This window comes from Pleurodeles waltl, chromosome 3_1 (genome assembly GCF_031143425.1).
Source record: "Pleurodeles waltl isolate 20211129_DDA chromosome 3_1, aPleWal1.hap1.20221129, whole genome shotgun sequence".
NCBI lineage: Eukaryota > Metazoa > Chordata > Amphibia > Caudata > Salamandridae > Pleurodeles > Pleurodeles waltl.
The window spans coordinates 17,133,689-17,154,155 of NC_090440.1; positions in this window are offsets into that span (position 1 = coordinate 17,133,689).

Genomic DNA, 20,467 nt, shown 5'->3' on the forward strand with positions numbered 1-20,467 from the left:
CAGCCACCAGGGCTTGACTCACTTCAAAGGGTGATAACTCCACCCCCCAGCCACCAGGGCTTGACTCACTTCAAAGGGTGATAACTCCAACCCAGCCACCAGGGCTTGACTCACTTCAAAGGTGATAACTCCACACCCCAGCCACCAGGGCTTGACTTACTTCAAACTCCACACACCAGCCATCAGGGCATGACTCACTTCAAAGGGGGATAACTTCACACCCAGCCACCAGGGCTTGACTCACTTCAAAAGGGTGATAACTCCACACCCCAGCAACAAGGGCTTGACTCACTTCAAACTCCACACAACAGCCACCAGGGCTTGACTCACTTCAAGCTCCACACACCAGTCACCAGGGCTTGACTCACTTCAAAGGGTGACAATTCCACACACCAGCCCCCAGTGCTTGACTCACTTCAAAGGGTGACAACTCCACCCCCCAGCCACCAGGGCTTGACTCACTTCAAACTCCACACACCAGCCACCAGGGCTTGACTCACTTCAAAGGGTGATAACTCCACACCCAGCCACGAGGGCTTGACTCACTTCAAACTCCACACACCAGCCACCAGGGCTTGACCCACTTCAAAGGGTGATAACTTCACACCAAACCACCAGGGCTTGACTCACTTCAAAGGGTGATAACTGCACACCCAGCCACCAGGGCTTGACTCACTTGAAAGGGTGATAACTCCACCCCCCGGCCACCAGGGCTTCACTCACTTCAAAGGCTGATAACTCCACACCTCAGCCACCAGGGCTTGACTCACTTCAAACTCCACACACCAACCACCAAGGCTTGACTCACTTCAAAGGGTGACAACTCCACACCCAGCCACCAGGGCTTGACTCACTTCAAAGGGTGATAACTCCACACCCAGCCACCAGGGGTTGACTCTCTTCAAATGGTGACAACTCCACCCCCCAGCCACCAGGGCTTGACTCACTTCAAAGGGTGATAAATCCACACCCCAGCCACCAGGGCTTGACTCACTTCAAAGGGTGACAACTCTACCCCCCAGCCACCAGGGCTTGACTCACTTCAAAGGGTGACAACTCCACCCCCCAGCAACCAGGGTTTGGCTCACTTCAAAGGGTGATAACTTCACACCCAGCCACCAGGGCTTGACTCACTTCAAAGGGGGATAACTGCACACCCCACCCCAGGGCTTGACTCCAAACTCCACACACCAGCCACCAGGGCTTGACTCACTTCAAACTCCACACACCAGCCATCAGGGCTTGACTCACTTCAAAGGGTGATAACTCCAACCCAGCCACCAGGGCTTGACTCACTTCAAAGGGTGATAACTCCACACCCCAGCCACCAGGGCTTGACTCACTTTAAACTCCACACACCAGCCATCAGGGCTTGACTCACTTCAAACTCCACACACCAGCCACCAGGGCTCGTCTCACTTCAAAGGGTGATAACTTCACACCCAGCCACCAGGGCTTGACTCACTTCAAAGGGTGATAACTCCACCCCCCAGCCACCAGGGCTTGACTCACTTCAAACTCCACACCAGCCACCAGGGCTTGACTCACTTCAAAGGTTGATAACTCCACACCCCAACCACCAGGGCTTGACTCACTTCAAAGGGTGATATCTCCACACTCAGCCCCCAGGCATTGACTCACTTCTAAGGCTGATACGTCCACACCCAGCCACCAGGGCTTGACTCACTTCAAAGGCTGACAACTCCACACCCAGCCAGCAGGGCTTGACTCACTTCAAACTCCACACCAGCCACCAGGGCTTGACTCACTTCAAAGGGTGATAACTCCACCCCCCAGCCACCAGGGCTTGATTCACTTCAAAGAGTGATAACTTCAACCCAGCCACCAGGGCTTGACTCACTTCAAATGGTGATAACTCCACACCCCAGCCGCCAGGGCTTGACTCACTTCAAACTCCATACCCCAGCCACCAGGGCTTGACTCACTTCAAAGGGTGATAACTCCACACCCCAGCCACCAGGGCTTGACTCACTTCAAAGGGTGATATCTCCACACCCAGTCCCTAGGGCTTGACTCACTTCAAAGGCTGATACCTCCACACCCAGCTACCAGGGCTTGACTGACTTCAAGAGGTGATAACTCCACACCCAGCTCCAGGGCTTGACTCACTTCAAAGGGTGATAACTCCACCCCCCAGCCACCAGGGCTTGACTCACTTCAAAGGGTGATAACTCGAACCCAGCCACCAGGGCTTGACTCACTTCAAAGGGTGATAACTCCACACCCCAGCCACCAGGGCTTGACTCACTTCAAACTCCACACACCAGCCATCAGGGCTTGACTCACTTCAAAGGGTGATAACTTCACACCCAGCCACCAGGCCTTGACTCACTTCAAAGGGTGACAACTCCACACCCCAGCAACAAGGGCTTGACTCACTTCAAACTCCACACAACAGCCACCAGGGCTTGACTCACTTCAAACTCCACACACCAGTCACCAGGGCTTGACTCACTTCAAAGGGTGACAATTCCACACACCAGCCCCCAGTGCTTGACTCACTTCAAAGGGTGACAACTCCACCCCCCAGCCACCAGGGCTTGACTCACTTCAAACTCCACACACCAGCCACCAGGGCTTGACTCACTTCAAAGGGTGATAACTCCACACCCCAGCCACCAGGGCTTGACTCACTTCAAACTCCACACACCAGCCATCAGGGCTTGACTCACTTCAAAGGGTGATAACTTCACACCCAGCCACCAGGCCTTGACTCACTTCAAAGGGTGACAACTCCACACCCCAGCAACAAGGGCTTGACTCACTTCAAACTCCACACAACAGCCACCAGGGCTTGACTCACTTCAAACTCCACACACCAGTCACCAGGGCTTGACTCACTTCAAAGGGTGACAATTCCACACACCAGCCCCCAGTGCTTGACTCACTTCAAAGGGTGACAACTCCACCCCCCAGCCACCAGGGCTTGACTCACTTCAAACTCCACACACCAGCCACCAGGGCTTGACTCACTTCAAAGGGTGATAACTCCACACCCCAGCCACCAGGGCTTGACTCACTTCAGACTCCACACACCAGCCATCAGGGCTTGACTCACTTCAGAGGGTGATAACTCCAACCCAGCCACCAGGGCTTGACTCACTTCAAAGGGTGATAACTCCACACCCCAGCCACCAGGGCTTGACTCACTTTAAACTCCACACACCAGCCATCAGGGCTTGACTCACTTCAAACTCCACACACCAGCCACCAGGGCTCGTCTCACTTCAAAGGGTGATAACTCCACACCCAGCCACCAGGGGTTGACTCTCTTCAAATGGTGACAACTCCACCCCCCAGCCACCAGGGCTTGACTCACTTCAAAGGGTGATAAATCCACACCCCAGCCACCAGGGCTTGACTCACTTCAAAGGGTGACAACTCCACCCCCAGCCACCAGGGCTTGACTCACTTCAAAGGGTGACAACTCCACCCCCCAGCAACCAGGGTTTGGCTCACTTCAAAGGGTGATAACTTCACACCCAGCCACCAGGGCTTGACTCACTTCAAAGGGGGATAACTGCACACCCCACAACAGGGCTTGACTCCAAACTCCACACACCAGCCACCAGGGCTTGACTCACTTCAAACTCCACACACCAGCCATCAGGGCTTGACTCACTTCAAAGGGTGATAACTCCAACCCAGCCACCAGGGCTTGACTCACTTCAAAGGGTGATAACTCCACACCCCAGCCACCAGGGCTTGACTCACTTTAAACTCCACACACCAGCCATCAGGGCTTGACTCACTTCAAACTCCACACACCAGCCACCAGGGCTCGTCTCACTTCAAAGGGTGATAACTTCACACCCAGCCACCAGGGCTTGACTCACTTCAAAGGGTGATAACTCCACCCCCCAGCCACCAGGGCTTGACTCACTTCAAACTCCACACCAGCCACCAGGGCTTGACTCACTCCAAAGGTTGATAACTCCACACCCCAACCACCAGGCATTGACTCACTTCTAAGGCTGATACGTCCACACCCAGCCACCAGGGCTTGACTCACTTCAAAGGCTGACAACTCCACACCCAGCCAGCAGGGCTTGACTCACTTCAAACTCCACACCAGCCACCAGGGCTTGACTCACTTCAAAGGGTGATAACTCCACCCCCCAGCCACCAGGGCTTGATTCACTTCAAAGAGTGATAACTTCAACCCAGCCACCAGGGCTTGACTCACTTCAAATGGTGATAACTCCACACCCCAGCCGCCAGGGCTTGACTCACTTCAAACTCCATACCCCAGCCACCAGGGCTTGACTCACTTCAAAGGGTGATAACTCCACACCCCAGCCACCTGGGCTTGACTCACTTCAAAGGGTGACAACTGCACCCCCCAGCCACCAGGGCTTGACTCACTTCAAAGGGTGACAAATCCACCCCCCAGCTAGCAGGGCTTAACTCACTTCAAACTCCAAACACCAGCCATCAGGGCTTGACTCACTTCAAAGGGTGATAACTTCACACCCCAGCCACCAGGGCTTGACTCACTTCAAAGGGTGACAATTCCACACACCAGCCCCCAGGGCTTGACTCACTTCAAAGGGTGATAACTTCACACCCAGCCACCAGGGCTTGATTCACTTCAAAGGGTGATAACTCCACCCCCCAGCCACCAGGGCTTGACTCACTTCAAAGAGTGATAACTCCAACCCAGCCAACAGGGCTTGACTCACTTCAAAGGGTGATAACTCCACCCCCCAGCCACCAGGGCTTGGCTCACTTCAAAGGGTGATAACTCCACCCCCCAGCCACCAGGGCTTGACTCACTTAAAACTCCACACCCCAGCCACCAGGGCTTCACTCACTTCAAAGGGTGATAACTCCACACCCCAGCCACCAGTGCTTGACTCACTTCAAAGGGTGACAACTCCACCCCCCAGCCACCAGGGCTTGGCTCACTTCAAAGGGTGACAAATCCACCCCCCAGCCACCAGGGTTTGACTCACTTCAAAGGGTGATAACTTCACACCCCAGCCACCAGGGCTTGACTCACTTCAAAGGGTGACAACTCCACACACCAGCCCCCGGGGCTTGACTCACTTCAAACTACACACACCAGCCACCAGGGCTTGACTCACTTCAAAGGGTGATATCTCCACACCCAGCCCCTAGGGCTTGACTCACTTCAAAGGCTGATACCTCCACACCCAGCTACCAGGGCTTGACTCACTTCAAAAGGTGATAACTCCACACCCAGCCACCAGGGCTTGACTCACTTCAAAGGGTGATAACTCCACCCCTAGCCACCAGGGCTTGACTCACTTCAAAGGGTGATAACTCCAACCCAGCCACCAGGGCTTGACTCACTTCAAAGGGTGATAACTCCACACCCCAGCCACCAGGGCTTGACTCACTTCAAACTCCACACACCAGCCATCAGGGCTTGACTCACTTCAAAGGGTGATAACTTCACACCCAGCCACCAGGGCTTGACTCACTTCAAAGGGTTATAACTCCACACCCCAGCAACAAGGGCTTGACTCACTTCAAACTCCACACAACAGCCACCAGGGCTTGACTCACTTCAAACTCCACACACCAGTCACCAGGGCTTGACTCACTTCAAAGGGTGACAATTCCACACACCAGCCCCCAGTGCTTGACTCACTTCAAAGGGTGACAACTCCACCCCCCAGCCACTAGGGCTTGACTCATTTCAAACTCCAGACACCAGCCACCAGGGCTTGACTCACTTCAAACTCCACACACCAGTCACCAGGGCCTGACTCAATTCAAAGGGTGACAATTCCACACACCAGCCCCCAGGGCATGACTCACTTCAAAGCGTGACAAATCCACCCCTCAGCCACCAGGGCTTGACTCACTTCAAAGGGTGACAACTCCACCCCCCAGCCACCAGGGCTTGACTCACTTCAAACTCCACACACCAGCCACCAGGGCTTGACTAATTTCAAAGTGTGATAACTTCACACCCAGCCACCAGGGCTTGACTCACTTCAAACTCCACACACCAGCCACCAGGGCTTGACTCACTTCAAACTCCACACACCAACCACCAAGGCTTGACTCACTTCAAAGGGTGACAACTCCACACCCAGCCACCAGGGCTTGACTCACTTCAAAGGGTGATAACTCCACACCCAGCCCCCAGGGCTTGACTCACTTCAAAGACTGGTACCTCCACATCCAGCCACCAGGGTTTGACCCACTTCAAAGGGTGATAACTCCAACCCAGCCATCAGGGCTTGACTCACTTCAAAGGGTGATAACTCCACACCCCAACCACCAGAGCTTGACTCACTTCAAACTCCACACCCCAGCCACCAGGGCTTGACTCACTTCAAAGGCTGACACCTCCACACCCAGCCACCAGGGCTTGACTCACTTCAAAGGGTGATAACTACACACCCAGCCACCAGGGCTTGACTCACTTCAAAGGGTGACAAATCCACACACCAGCCCCCAGGGCTTGACTCACTTCAAAGGGTGACAAATCCACCCCTCAGCCACCAGGGCTTGACTCACTTCAAAGGGTGACAACTCCACCCCCCAGCTACCAGGGCTTGACTCACTTCAATCTCCACACACCAGCCACCAGGCCTTGACTCACTTCACACTCCACACACCAGTCACCAGGGCCTGACTCAATTCAAAGGGTGATAACTCCACACCCCAGCCACCAGGGCTTGACTCACTTCAAAGGGTGACAACTCCACCCCCCAGCCACCAGGGCTTGACTCACTTCAAAGGGTGACAAATCCACCCCCCAGCTACCACGGCTTGACTCACTTCAAACTCCAAACACCAGCCACCAGGGCTTGACTCACTTCAAAGGGAGATAACTTCACACCCCAGCCACCAGGGCTTAACTCACTTCAAGGGTGACAATTCCACACACCAGCCAGCCCCCAGGGCTTGACTCACTTCAAACTCTACACACCAGCCACCAGGGCTTGACTCACTTCAGCGGGTGATATCTCCACAACCAGCCCCTAGGGCTTGACTCACTTCAAAGGCTGACACCTCCACACCCAGCTACCAGGGCTTGACTCACTTAAAAGGGTGATAACTACACACCCAGCCACCGGGGCTTGATTCACTTCAAAGGGTGATAACTCCTCACCCCAGCCACCAGGGCTCGACTCACTTCAAACTCCACACACCAGCCATCAGGGCTTGACTCACTTCAATGGGTGATAACTTCACACACCAGCCCCCAGGGCTTGAGTCACTTCAAAGGGTGATACCTCCACACCCAGCCACCAGGGCTTGATTCACTTCAAAGGGTGATAACTCCACCCCCCAGCCACCAGGGCTTGACTCACTTCAAAGAGTGATAACTCCAACCCAGCCAACAGGGCTTGACTCACTTCAAAGGGTGATAACTCCACCCCCCAGCCACCAGGGCTTGGCTCACTTCAAAGGGTCATAATTCCACCCCCCAGCCACCAGGGCTTGACTCACTTAAAACTCCACACCCCAGCCACCAGGGCTTGACTCACTTCAAAGGGTGATAACTCCACACCCCAGCCACCAGGGCTTGACTCACTTCAATGGGTGACAACTCCACCCCCTAGCCACCAGGGCTTGGCTCACTTGAAAGGGTGACAAATCCACCCCCCAGCCACCAGGGCTTGACTCACTTCAAAGAGTGATAACTTCACACCCCAGCCACCAGGGCTTGACTCACTTCAAAGGGTGACAATTCCACACACCAGCCCCCAGGGCTTGACTCACTTCAAACTACACACACCAGCCACCAGGGCTTGACTCACTTCAAAGGGTGATATCTCCACAGCCAGCCCCTAGGGCTTGACTCACTTCAAAGGCTGATACCTCCACACCCAGCTACCAGGGCTTGACTCACTTCAAAAGGTGATAACTCCACACCCAGCCACCAGGGCTTGACTCACTTCAAAGGGTGATAACTCCACCCCCCAGCCACCAGGGCTTGACTCACTTCAAAGGGTGATAACTCCAACCCAGCCACCAGGGCTTGACTCACTTCAAAGGTGATAACTCCACACCCCAGCCACCAGGGCTTGACTTACTTCAAACTCCACACACCAGCCATCAGGGCATGACTCACTTCAAAGGGGGATAACTTCACACCCAGCCACCAGGGCTTGACTCACTTCAAAAGGGTGATAACTCCACACCCCAGCAACAAGGGCTTGACTCACTTCAAACTCCACACAACAGCCACCAGGGCTTGACTCACTTCAAACTCCACACACCAGTCACCAGGGCTTGACTCACTTCAAAGGGTGACAATTCCACACACCAGCCCCCAGTGCTTGACTCACTTCAAAGGGTGACAACTCCACCCCCCAGCCACCAGGGCTTGACTCACTTCAAACTCCACACACCAGCCACCAGGGCTTGACTCACTTCAAAGGGTGATAACTCCACACCCAGCCACGAGGGCTTGACTCACTTCAAACTCCACACACCAGCCACCAGGGCTTGACCCACTTCAAAGGGTGATAACTTCACACCAAACCACCAGGGCTTGACTCACTTCAAAGGGTGATAACTGCACACCCAGCCACCAGGGCTTGACTCACTTGAAAGGGTGATAACTCCACCCCCCGGCCACCAGGGCTTCACTCACTTCAAAGGCTGATAACTCCACACCTCAGCCACCAGGGCTTGAATCACTTCAAACTCCACACACCAACCACCAAGGCTTGACTCACTTCAAAGGGTGACAACTCCACACCCAGCCACCAGGGCTTGACTCACTTCAAAGGGTGATAACTCCACACCCAGCCACCAGGGGTTGACTCTCTTCAAATGGTGACAACTCCACCCCCCAGCCACCAGGGCTTGACTCACTTCAAAGGGTGATAAATCCACACCCCAGCCACCAGGGCTTGACTCACTTCAAAGGGTGACAACTCCACCCCCCAGCCACCAGGGCTTGACTCACTTCAAAGGGTGACAACTCCACCCCCCAGCAACCAGGGTTTGGCTCACTTCAAAGGGTGATAACTTCACACCCAGCCACCAGGGCTTGACTCACTTCAAAGGGGGATAACTGCACACCCCACCCCAGGGCTTGACTCCAAACTCCACACACCAGCCACCAGGGCTTGACTCACTTCAAACTCCACACACCAGCCATCAGGGCTTGACTCACTTCAAAGGGTGATAACTCCAACCCAGCCACCAGGGCTTGACTCACTTCAAAGGGTGATAACTCCACACCCCAGCCACCAGGGCTTGACTCACTTTAAACTCCACACACCAGCCATCAGGGCTTGACTCACTTCAAGCTCCACACACCAGCCACCAGGGCTCGTCTCACTTCAAAGGGTGATAACTTCACACCCAGCCACCAGGGCTTGACTCACTTCAAAGGGTGATAACTCCACCCCCCAGCCACCAGGGCTTGACTCACTTCAAACTCCACACCAGCCACCAGGGCTTGACTCACTTCAAAGGTTGATAACTCCACACCCCAACCACCAGGGCTTGACTCACTTCAAAGGGTGATATCTCCACACTCAGCCCCCAGGCATTGACTCACTTCTAAGGCTGATACGTCCACACCCAGCCACCAGGGCTTGACTCACTTCAAAGGCTGACAACTCCACACCCAGCCAGCAGGGCTTGACTCACTTCAAACTCCACACCAGCCACCAGGGCTTGACTCACTTCAAAGGGTGATAACTCCACCCCCCAGCCACCAGGGCTTGATTCACTTCAAAGAGTGATAACTTCAACCCAGCCACCAGGGCTTGACTCACTTCAAATGGTGATAACTCCACACCCCAGCCGCCAGGGCTTGACTCACTTCAAACTCCATACCCCAGCCACCAGGGCTTGACTCACTTCAAAGGGTGATAACTCCACACCCCAGCCACCAGGGCTTGACTCACTTCAAAGGGTGACAACTCCACCCCCCAGCCACCAGGGCTTGACTCACTTCAAAGGGTGACAAATCCACCCCCCAGCTAGCAGGGCTTAACTCACTTCAAACTCCAAACACCAGCCATCAGGGCTTGACTCACTTCAAAGGGTGATAACTTCACACCCCAGCCACCAGGGCTTGACTCACTTCAAAGGGTGACAATTCCACACACCAGCCCCCAGGGCTTGACTCACTTCAAAGGGTGATAACTCTACACCCAGCCACCAGGGCTTGATTCACTTCAAAGGGTGATAACTCCACCCCCCAGCCACCAGGGCTTGACTCACTTCAAAGAGTGATAACTCCAACCCAGCCAACAGGGCTTGACTCACTTCAAAGGGTGATAACTCCACCCCCCAGCCACCAGGGCTTGGCTCACTTCAAAGGGTGATAACTCCACCCCCCAGTCACCAGGGCTTGACTCACTTAAAACTCCACACCCCAGCCACCAGGGCTTCACTCACTTCAAAGGGTGATAACTCCACACCCCAGCCACCAGTGCTTGACTCACTTCAAAGGGTGACAACTCCACCCCCCAGCCACCAGGGCTTGGCTCACTTCAAAGGGTGACAAATCCACCCCCCAGCCACCAGGGTTTGACTCACTTCAAAGGGTGATAACTTCACACCCCAGCCACCAGGGCTTGACTCACTTCAAAGGGTGACAACTCCACACACCAGCCCCCGGGGCTTGACTCACTTCAAACTACACACACCAGCCACCAGGGCTTGACTCACTTCAAAGGGTGATATCTCCACACCCAGCCCCTAGGGCTTGACTCACTTCAAAGGCTGATACCTCCACACCCAGCTACCAGGGCTTGACTCACTTCAAAAGGTGATAACTCCACACCCAGCCACCAGGGCTTGACTCACTTCAAAGGGTGATAACTCCACCCCCTAGCCACCAGGGCTTGACTCACTTCAAAGGGTGATAACTCCAACCCAGCCACCAGGGCTTGACTCACTTCAAAGGGTGATAACTCCACACCCCAGCCACCAGGGCTTGACTCACTTCAAACTCCACACACCAGCCATCAGGGCTTGACTCACTTCAAAGGGTGATAACTTCACACCCAGCCACCAGGGCTTGACTCACTTCAAAGGGTTATAACTCCACACCCCAGCAACAAGGGCTTGACTCACTTCAAACTCCACACAACAGCCACCAGGGCTTGACTCACTTCAAACTCCACACACCAGTCACCAGGGCTTGACTCACTTCAAAGGGTGACAATTCCACACACCAGCCCCCAGTGCTTGACTCACTTCAAAGGGTGACAACTCCACCCCCCAGCCACTAGGGCTTGACTCATTTCAAACTCCACACACCAGCCACCAGGGCTTGACTCACTTCAAACTCCACACACCAGTCACCAGGGCCTGACTCAATTCAAAGGGTGACAATTCCACACACCAGCCCCCAGGGCATGACTCACTTCAAAGCGTGACAAATCCACCCCTCAGCCACCAGGGCTTGACTCACTTCAAAGGGTGACAACTCCACCCCCCAGCCACCAGGGCTTGACTCACTTCAAACTCCACACACCAGCCACCAGGGCTTGACTAATTTCAAAGGGTGATAACTTCACACCCAGCCACCAGGGCTTGACTCACTTCAAACTCCACACACCAGCCACCAGGGCTTGACTCACTTCAAACTCCACACACCAACCACCAAGGCTTGACTCACTTCAAAGGGTGACAACTCCACACCCAGCCACCAGGGCTTGACTCACTTCAAAGGGTGATAACTCCACACCCAGCCCCCAGGGCTTGACTCACTTCAAAGACTGGTACCTCCACATCCAGCCACCAGGGTTTGACCCACTTCAAAGGGTGATAACTCCAACCCAGCCAACAGGGCTTGACTCACTTCAAAGGGTGATAACTCCACACCCCAACCACCAGAGCTTGACTCACTTCAAGCTCCACACCCCAGCCACCAGGGCTTGACTCACTTCAAAGGCTGACACCTCCACACCCAGCCACCAGGGCTTGACTCACTTCAAAGGGTGATAACTACACACCCAGCCACCAGGGCTTGACTCACTTCAAAGGGTGACAAATCCACACACCAGCCCCCAGGGCTTGACTCACTTCAAAGGGTGACAAATCCACCCCTCAGCCACCACGGCTTGACTCACTTCAAAGGGTGACAACTCCACCCCCCAGCTACCAGGGCTTGACTCACTTCAAACTCCACACACCAGCCACCAGGCCTTGACTCACTTCACACTCCACACACCAGTCACCAGGGCCTGACTCAATTCAAAGGGTGATAACTCCACACCCCAGCCACTAGGGCTTGACTCACTTCAAAGGGTGACAACTCCACCCCCCAGCCACCAGGGCTTGACTCACTTCAAAGGGTGACAAATCCACCCCCCAGCTACCACGGCTTGACTCACTTCAAACTCCAAACACCAGCCACCAGGGCTTGACTCACTTCAAAGGGTGATAACGTCACACCCCAGCCACCAGGGCTTAACTCACTTCAAAGGGTGACAATTCCACACACCAGCCAGCCCCCAGGGCTTGACTCACTTCAAACTCTACACACCAGCCACCAGGGCTTGACTCACTTCAGCGGGTGATATCTCCACAACCAGCCCCTAGGGCTTGACTCACTTCAAAGGCTGACACCTCCACACCCAGCTACCAGGGCTTGACTCACTTCAAAGGGTGATAACTACACACCCAGCCACCGGGGCTTGATTCACTTCAAAGGGTGATAACTCCTCACCCCAGCCACCAGGGCTCGACTCACTTCAAACTCCACACACCAGCCATCAGGGCTTGACTCACTTCAATGGGTGATAACTTCACACACCAGCCCCCAGGGCTTGAGTCACTTCAAAGGGTGATACCTCCACACCCAGCCACCAGGGCTTGATTCACTTCAAAGGGTGATAACTCCACCCCCCAGCCACCAGGGCTTGACTCACTTCAAAGAGTGATAACTCCAACCCAGCCAACAGGGCTTGACTCACTTCAAAGGGTGATAACTCCACCCCCCAGCCACCAGGGCTTGGCTCACTTCAAAGGGTCATAATTCCACCCCCCAGCCACCAGGGCTTGACTCACTTAAAACTCCACACCCCAGCCACCAGGGCTTGACTCACTTCAAAGGGTGATAACTCCACACCCCAGCCACCAGGGCTTGACTCACTTCAATGGGTGACAACTCCACCCCCTAGCCACCAGGGCTTGGCTCACTTGAAAGGGTGACAAATCCACCCCCCAGCCACCAGGGCTTGACTCACTTCAAAGAGTGATAACTTCACACCCCAGCCACCAGGGCTTGACTCACTTCAAAGGGTGACAATTCCACACACCAGCCCCCAGGGCTTGACTCACTTCAAACTACACACACCAGCCACCAGGGCTTGACTCACTTCAAAGGGTGATATCTCCACAGCCAGCCCCTAGGGCTTGACTTACTTCAAAGGCTGATACCTCCACACCCAGCTACCAGGGCTTGACTCACTTCAAAAGGTGATAACTCCACACCCAGCCACCAGGGCTTGACTCACTTCAAAGGGTGATAACTCCACCCCCCAGCCACCAGGGCTTGACTCACTTCAAAGGGTGATAACTCCAACCCAGCCACCAGGGCTTGACTCACTTCAAAGGTGATAACTCCACACCCCAGCCACCAGGGCTTGACTTACTTCAAACTCCACACACCAGCCATCAGGGCATGACTCACTTCAAAGGGGGATAACTTCACACCCAGCCACCAGGGCTTGACTCACTTCAAAAGGGTGATAACTCCACACCCCAGCAACAAGGGCTTGACTCACTTCAAACTCCACACAACAGCCACCAGGGCTTGACTCACTTCAAGCTCCACACACCAGTCACCAGGGCTTGACTCACTTCAAAGGGTGACAATTCCACACACCAGCCCCCAGTGCTTGACTCACTTCAAAGGGTGACAACTCCACCCCCCAGCCACCAGGGCTTGACTCACTTCAAACTCCACACACCAGCCACCAGGGCTTGACTCACTTCAAAGGGTGATAACTCCACACCCAGCCACGAGGGCTTGACTCACTTCAAACTCCACACACCAGCCACCAGGGCTTGACCCACTTCAAAGGGTGATAACTTCACACCAAACCACCAGGGCTTGACTCACTTCAAAGGGTGATAACTGCACACCCAGCCACCAGGGCTTGACTCACTTGAAAGGGTGATAACTCCACCCCCCGGCCACCAGGGCTTCACTCACTTCAAAGGCTGATAACTCCACACCTCAGCCACCAGGGCTTGACTCACTTCAAACTCCACACACCAACCACCAAGGCTTGACTCACTTCAAAGGGTGACAACTCCACACCCAGCCACCAGGGCTTGACTCACTTCAAAGGGTGATAACTCCACACCCAGCCACCAGGGGTTGACTCTCTTCAAATGGTGACAACTCCACCCCCCAGCCACCAGGGCTTGACTCACTTCAAAGGGTGATAAATCCACACCCCAGCCACCAGGGCTTGACTCACTTCAAAGGGTGACAACTCTACCCCCCAGCCACCAGGGCTTGACTCACTTCAAAGGGTGACAACTCCACCCCCCAGCAACCAGGGTTTGGCTCACTTCAAAGGGTGATAACTTCACACCCAGCCACCAGGGCTTGACTCACTTCAAAGGGGGATAACTGCACACCCCACCCCAGGGCTTGACTCCAAACTCCACACACCAGCCACCAGGGCTTGACTCACTTCAAACTCCACACACCAGCCATCAGGGCTTGACTCACTTCAAAGGGTGATAACTCCAACCCAGCCACCAGGGCTTGACTCACTTCAAAGGGTGATAACTCCACACCCCAGCCACCAGGGCTTGACTCACTTTAAACTCCACACACCAGCCATCAGGGCTTGACTCACTTCAAACTCCACACACCAGCCACCAGGGCTCGTCTCACTTCAAAGGGTGATAACTTCACACCCAGCCACCAGGGCTTGACTCACTTCAAAGGGTGATAACTCCACCCCCCAGCCACCAGGGCTTGACTCACTTCAAACTCCACACCAGCCACCAGGGCTTGACTCACTTCAAAGGTTGATAACTCCACACCCCAACCACCAGGGCTTGACTCACTTCAAAGGGTGATATCTCCACACTCAGCCCCCAGGCATTGACTCACTTCTAAGGCTGATACGTCCACACCCAGCCACCAGGGCTTGACTCACTTCAAAGGCTGACAACTCCACACCCAGCCAGCAGGGCTTGACTCACTTCAAACTCCACACCAGCCACCAGGGCTTGACTCACTTCAAAGGGTGATAACTCCACCCCCCAGCCACCAGGGCTTGATTCACTTCAAAGAGTGATAACTTCAACCCAGCCACCAGGGCTTGACTCACTTCAAATGGTGATAACTCCACACCCCAGCCGCCAGGGCTTGACTCACTTCAAACTCCATACCCCAGCCACCAGGGCTTGACTCACTTCAAAGGGTGATAACTCCACACCCCAGCCACCAGGGCTTGACTCACTTCAAAGGGTGACAACTCCACCCCCCAGCCACCAGGGCTTGACTCACTTCAAAGGGTGACAAATCCACCCCCCAGCTAGCAGGGCTTAACTCACTTCAAACTCCAAACACCAGCCATCAGGGCTTGACTCACTTCAAAGGGTGATAACTTCACACCCCAGCCACCAGGGCTTGACTCACTTCAAAGGGTGACAATTCCACACACCAGCCCCCAGGGCTTGACTCACTTCAAAGGGTGATAACTCCACACCCAGCCACCAGGGCTTGATTCACTTCAAAGGGTGATAACTCCACCCCCCAGCCACCAGGGCTTGACTCACTTCAAAGAGTGATAACTCCAACCCAGCCAACAGGGCTTGACTCACTTCAAAGGGTGATAACTCCACCCCCCAGCCACCAGGGCTTGGCTCACTTCAAAGGGTGATAACTCCACCCCCCAGCCACCAGGGCTTGACTCACTTAAAACTCCACACCCCAGCCACCAGGGCTTCACTCACTTCAAAGGGTGATAACTCCACACCCCAGCCACCAGTGCTTGACTCACTTCAAAGGGTGACAACTCCACCCCCCAGCCACCAGGGCTTGGCTCACTTCAAAGGGTGACAAATCCACCCCCCAGCCACCAGGGTTTGACTCACTTCAAAGGGTGATAACTTCACACCCCAGCCACCAGGGCTTGACTCACTTCAAAGGGTGACAACTCCACACACCAGCCCCCGGGGCTTGACTCACTTCAAACTACACACACCAGCCACCAGGGCTTGACTCACTTCAAAGGGTGATATCTCCACACCCAGCCCCTAGGGCTTGACTCACTTCAAAGGCTGATACCTCCACACCCAGCTACCAGGGCTTGACTCACTTCAAAAGGTGATAACTCCACACCCAGCCACCAGGGCTTGACTCACTTCAAAGGGTGATAACTCCACCCCCTAGCCACCAGGGCTTGACTCACTTCAAAGGGTGATAACTCCAACCCAGCCACCAGGGCTTGACTCACTTCAAAGGGTGATAACTCCACACCCCAGCCACCAGGGCTTGACTCACTTCAAACTCCACACACCAGCCATCAGGGCTTGACTCACTTCAAAGGGTGATAACTTCACACCGAGCCACCAGGGCTTGACTCACTTCAAAGGGTTATAACTCCACACCCCAGCAACAAGGGCTTGACTCACTTCAAACTCCACACAACAGCCACCAGGGCTTGACTCACTTCAAACTCCACACACCAGTCACCAGGGCTTGACTCACTTCAAAGGGTGACAATTCCACACACCAGCCCCCAGTGCTTGACTCACTTCAAAGGGTGACAACTCCACCCCCCAGCCACTAGGGCTTGACTCATTTCAAACTCCACACACCAGCCACCAGGGCTTGACTCACTTCAAACTCCACACACCAGTCACCAGGGCCTGACTCAATTCAAAGGGTGACAATTCCACACACCAGCCCCCAGGGCATGACTCACTTCAAAGCGTGACAAATCCACCCCTCAGCCACCAGGGCTTGACTCACTTCAAAGGGTGACAACTCCACCCCCCAGCCACCAGGGCTTGACTCACTTCAAACTCCACACACCAGCCACCAGGGCTTGACTAATTTCAAAGGGTGATAACTTCACACCCAGCCACCAGGGCTTGACTCACTTCAAACTCCACACACCAGCCACCAGGGCTTGACTCACTTCAAACTCCACACACCAACCACCAAGGCTTGACTCACTTCAAAGGGTGACAACTCCACACCCAGCCACCAGGGCTTGACTCACTTCAAAGGGTGATAACTCCACACCCAGCCCCCAGGGCTTGACTCACTTCAAAGACTGGTACCTCCACATCCAGCCACCAGGGTTTGACCCACTTCAAAGGGTGATAACTCCAACCCAGCCAACAGGGCTTGACTCACTTCAAAGGGTGATAACTCCACACCCCAACCACCAGAGCTTGACTCACTTCAAACTCCACACCCCAGCCACCAGGGCTTGACTCACTTCAAAGGCTGACACCTCCACACCCAGCCACCAGGGCTTGACTCACTTCAAAGGGTGATAACTACACACCCAGCCACCAGGGCTTGACTCACTTCAAAGGGTGACAAATCCACACACCAGCCCCCAGGGCTTGACTCACTTCAAAGGGTGACAAATCCACCCCTCAGCCACCAGGGCTTGACTCACTTCAAAGGGTGACAACTCCACCCCCCAGCCACCAGGGCTTGACTCACTTCAAACTCCACACACCAGCCACCAGGCCTTGACTCACTTCACACTCCACACACCAGTCACCAGGGCCTGACTCAATTCAAAGGGTGATAACTCCACACCCCAGCCACCAGGGCTTGACTCACTTCAAAGGGTGACAACTCCACCCCCCAGCCACCAGGGCTTGACTCACTTCAAAGGGTGACAAATCCACCCCCCAGCTACCACGGCTTGACTCACTTCAAACTCCAAACACCAGCCACCAGGGCTTGACTCACTTCAAAGGGTGATAACTTCACACCCCAGCCACCAGGGCTTGACTCACTTCAAAGGGTGAAAACTCCACCCCCCAGCCACCCGGGCTTGGCTCACTTCAAAGGGTGACAAATCCACCCCCCAGCCACCAGGGCTTGACTCACTTCAAAGGGTGATAACTTCACACCCCAGCCCCCAGGGCTTGACTCACTTCAAAGGGTGATATCTCCACAACCAGCCCCTAGGGATTGACTCACTTCAAAGGCTGACACCTCCACACCCAGCCACCAGGGCTTGACTCACTTCAAAGGGTGATAACTACACACCCAGCCACCAGGGCTTGACTCACTTCAAAGGGTGACAAATCCACACACCAGCCCCCAGGGCTTGACTCACTTCAAAGGGTGACAACTCCACCCCCCAGCCACCAGGGCTTGACTCACTTCAAACTCCACACACCAGCCACCAGGGCTTGACTCACTTCAAACTCCACACACCAGTCACCAGGGCCTGACTCAATTCAAAGGGTGATAACTCCACACCCCAGCCACCAGGGCTTGACTCACTTCAAAGGGTGACAACTCCACCCCCCAGCCACCAGGGCTTGACTCACTTCAAAGGGTGACAAATCCACCCCCCAGCTACCAGGGCTTGACTCACTTCAAACTCCAAACACCAGCCACCTGGGCTTGACTCACTTCAAAGGGTGATAACTTCACACCCCAGCCACCAGGGCTTGACTCACTTCAAAGGGTGACAATTCCACACACCAGCCCCCAGGGCTTGACTCACTTCAAAGGGTGATAACTCCACACCCAGCCACCAGGGCTTGATTCACTTCAAAGGGTGATAACTCCACCCCCCAGCCACCAGGGCTTGACTCACTTCAAAGAGTGATAACTCCAACCCAGCCAACAGGGCTTGACTCACTTCAAAGGGTGATAATTCCACCCCCCAGCCACCAGGGCTTGGCTCACTTCAAAGGGTGATATCTCCACCCCCCAGCCACCAGGGCTTGACTCACTTAAAACTCCACACCCCAGCCACCATGGCTTGACTCACTTCAAAGGGTGATAACTCCACACACCAGCCACCAGGGCTTGACTCACTTCAAAGGGTGACAACTCCACCCCCCAGCCACCAGGGCTTGGCTCACTTCAAAGGGTGATAACTTCACACCCCAGCCATCAGGGCTTCACTCACTTCAAAGGGTGACAATTCCACACACCAGCCCGCAGGGCTTGACTCACTTCAAACTACACACACCAGCCACCAGGGCTTGACTCAGTTCAAAGGGTGATATCTCCACACCCAGCACCTAGGGCTTGACTCACTTCAAAGGCTGATACCTCCACACCCAGCTACCAGGGCTTGACTCACTTCAAAAGGTGATAACTCCACACCCAGCCACCAGGGCTTGACTCACTTCAAAGGGTGATAACTCCACCCCCCAACCACTAGGGCTTGAATCACTTCAAAGGGTGATAACTTCACACCCCAGCCACCAGGGCTTGACTCACTTTAAAGGGTGATAACTCCACCCCCCAGCCACCAGGGCTTGACTCACTTCAAAGGGTGATAACTTCACACCCCAGCCACCAGGGCTTGACTCACTTCAACGGGTGACAATTCCACACACCAGCCCCCAGGGCTTGACTCACTTCAAACTACACACACCAGCCACCAGGGCTTGACTCACTTCAAAGGGTGATATATCCACACCCAGCACCTAGGGCTTGACTCACTTCAAAGGGTGATAACTTCACACCCCAGCCACCAGGGCTTGACTCACTTCAAAGGGTGACAATTCCACACACCAGCCCCCAGGGCTTGACTCACTTCAAAGGGTGATAACTCCACACCCAGCCACCAGGGCTTGATTCACTTCAAAGGGTGATAACTCCACCCCCCAGCCACCAGGGCTTGACTCACTTCAAAGAGTGATAACTCCAACCCAGCCAACAGGGCTTGACTCACTTCAAAGGGTGATAACTCCACCCCCCAGCCACCAGGGCTTGGCTCACTTCAAAGGGTGATAACTCCACCCCCCAGCCACCAGGGCTTGACTCACTTAAAACTCCACACCCCAGCCACCAGGGCTTCACTCACTTCAAAGGGTGATAACTCCACACCCCAGCCACCAGGGCTTGACTCACTTCAAAGGGTGACAACTCCACCCCCCAGCCACCAGGGCTTGGCTCACTTCAAAGGGTGACAAATCCACCCGCCAGCCACCAGGGCTTGACTCACTTCAAAGGGTGATAACTTCACACCCCAGCCACCAGGGCTTGACTCACTTCAAAGGGTGACAACTCCACACACCAGCCCCCGGGGCTTGACTCACTTCAAACTACACACACCAGCCACCAGGGCTTGACTCACTTCAAAGAGTGATATCTCCACACCCAGCCCCTAGGGCTTGACTCACTTCAAAGGCTGATACCTCCACACCCAGCTACTAGGGCTTGACTCACTTCAAAAGGTGATAACTTCACACCCAGCCACCAGGACTTGACTCACTTCAAAGGGTGATAACGCCACCCCCTATCCACCAGGGCTTGACTCACTTCAAAGGGTGATAACTCCAACCCAGCCAC